Here is a 2,851-nt window from a genome sequence, read left to right on the forward strand (position 1 = left end):
GTGCTATGCCCCCCCCCGATATCCCTATAGAGCGAAAGAGCTGCCTGGTGATCCCTAGGTTGCAGCACGTCCGGTCGTTAACTCCTCGCTAGCTGCCGCCGTTTCTAGGACCGACCGACGCCTCACCTGCATGCACAGGTACCTACGTAGTGTAGTGTCGGTCGCACATTCATAATAGCGTTCGGACTCATGTGCCTTCCTGAACCAGGGGAGTTCCCTTGCTCCTGCTGCGTACGATTAGCCAGCCTTGCGGCGGCAAAAGGATTAGGGACGTCCCCCCATGCTAAGGTTCCCTGCGGTCCGGCCGCATTAGGTTAGGGAGCTGGGCGATAATAGCTCCTCCGCATCCCAAGCGCGCTGCCCTCCTAGGCGCGCAACACTAAGTAATCCAAGCCAACCCACATTACTAACTAACGGTGGATAATCATCTTTCTTAGAGGTACTAAATACAACTCCATGAATGAGCAAAATGAAGGTTGCGTTAATGAGAAAGATCTCTGGGGAAACCGCTAAAAAAAGATTGAACATGTGGTTCCGAGTTTCGATAACTTCTTCTGCTTTCATTTCCTCTCCTCCGTCTGCAAAATCACTGAGTTAATTCAAAAGTCCTGTTAGGTCACATAAAGGTGCTTGTTGCTTTTAAAGTATGATAAAGTGGTTTTTAAACTGTCTAAGAGACTGATCACGCCTGGTCATTTGCAGATCCAAGCGGCATATCATTAATATGAATATTCTTATCCCTCTGTCGATCTTCCCATTGGAAGATTAGTTGCGCATGTTGGAATTCAGCTCTTTCGAGCCTTGCTTTTTCTTGTTCCATTGCTTGACACAACCATCTCCGTTCCGCTTCTATCCACGTCCTTTTCGCGCTTTGGGGCCTCCAGGAAATCACGGTTGTGCGACTCTGAAAAAAAAACGGATCCTCCCTCATTCTCCCGCAGATCCTGATAAGCTGCCTGGAGAATGGAGAAATTATCAGTGGAACGAAGAAAATCTAAATAGGAACGAAGCGCCCCCTCCAAAAGGTAGGGCTCGACGGGAAGTACGGCTTCGTTCCTCGCGTACTGTGAAATAAACTCCTGAATTAGATCAAGCCTCAAACTTGATGTCCTTTCTTCCATTAGGAAGAGCCTTAGCCGCCCAGGTATGTCCTCCAGAGGGGTGTTGTGATTCAGCTCCTGCTGAATGAACGCAACCCACTCCGGATCCTGCTCGTAAAGGCTCAGATAGAAGTTTAGCCCTTCTAAATGAGCTAGAGCCTGTGGGTTTTGAATCTCTGGCGGTAGAGATATAAGAAATGAGGAGCAACAAGTCAGATGGGCTAAAACCTGTCCTACGGGGAGGATAAGTCGAAAAAAGACTATAAAAGCAAAAAATGAAAATTTGTAAAAAGGGAATGAATTTTAATAAAACAAAAAAAAAGAGAGGAGGAGACACATTGGAACTTAGCTTTTTTAATAACAAAAGAAAAAAGAATGACACTAGTAGCAATGAACAATGGAATGACACTAGGAAAAATGGTCAGAATAATTTCTAGAAATGAAGGATGATTTCGCGCCACGGAATGAATCGAAGAACTGAGGACGTTTCCAATACCGACAGCAGCTCCCGCTAAAGCAATTGTAGCAGCTCCGGCACCTATTGATTTAGCTCCTTCTAACATGTCGAGTCGCGACATGACATTGTTTCACGCTTTTCCTTCGCTACTAGAAATTTCTAGTCTAGTCTAGTATAGTATAGTCATTTATTTCCCGTTGATGAAATTTCTAGTCTAGTATAGTTCTAGTATAGTATTTCTCGTTGATTTGATTCCTCATCTCCATAGTTGAATAATAAACCTAGACACAAACTAGATACGGAATAGCTACGTTTCTTTCTATATGATAATATGCACCGAGGGGAGGTTGCTGCATGTCTGAGACTTGAGACCTCGGATACTTGTGCTGATGTCTAGCAACCTGAGCTAGCACTGTCCCCATAGTTTGGCCATGCCCATTTATGAGCAATATTAAGAAAGAGCATGGAGTGCATCCAAGGGTGCTACAAGGCTACAACTCTGAATCGCCAACACCAGAGTTCAAAACAAAGCTGGGGAATGCCATGGTTATGTCCCTGAATAGGAAATTAATGTATGAGCACAACACATCACAGTGTGGGATAAACTATTGTGCAAGTAATTGGAATGTCACCCTGAAAGTATTAAGGCAAGCATGTTTATAAACTGAAAAATGTAAATATACTTACTTAAAGTATGGAAGAGTCATGTTCTTCAGCAAAGCTGGGTTTTTACTCGCGAACGCTTTCCATTCATCAGGATCAATCTTCCCGTCACCATTGAAGTCTGCTTGCTGGAATGTCTGTCAAAACTGAAGTTAGCATAAATCCATGTGTCGGCCACCTCATAGTGTGAACGCTTCTTGCGCCACAAGAGTCGACATGAAACCTGCGACAACTTTTTGTGAAGGAAATAAACAGAAAGTAACATTTCATCTGGATGCGCTGTACCTGATCCACAATTTGTTCAACAGCGTCATCAGAAAGAAACAGATCTGATTCATTCAGAATAGCTGGTCGGATACTGGAATCTACTATTAAATATAAATAAAATAAAAAATAAATTAGAGGCGAAAGAAAGTACAATCTTAATTACTCGATTATCTCTGTTTCCTCAGCTCTTCCCTACTCGGCTTCCTTGATTGCCTTTAGCTCAGACAGCAGACTCTTTCGCCTATAGCTGACGATTTAGGGGGAAGTTTGATAAGAAAGTTGTTCCGCGTACTATGAGTTTACTAGACTAGCTACTGTAAATTGCTATTCTAGCACATGTGTGCTTCTAATAACAGTCAATTAG

General features: G+C 43.4%; 1 pseudogene; it reads right to left on the bottom strand.

Annotated features, from left to right (window-relative positions):
* Positions 1–500: 500 nt before the first annotated feature.
* LOC140221543 (uncharacterized) lies at positions 501–1,400 on the bottom strand (annotated as a pseudogene).
* Between the last annotated feature and the right edge of the window lie 1,451 nt (positions 1,401–2,851).

This window comes from Setaria viridis, unplaced genomic scaffold (assembly GCF_005286985.2).
Source record: "Setaria viridis unplaced genomic scaffold, Setaria_viridis_v4.0 scaffold_175, whole genome shotgun sequence".
Classification (NCBI taxonomy): Eukaryota; Viridiplantae; Streptophyta; class Magnoliopsida; order Poales; family Poaceae; genus Setaria; species Setaria viridis.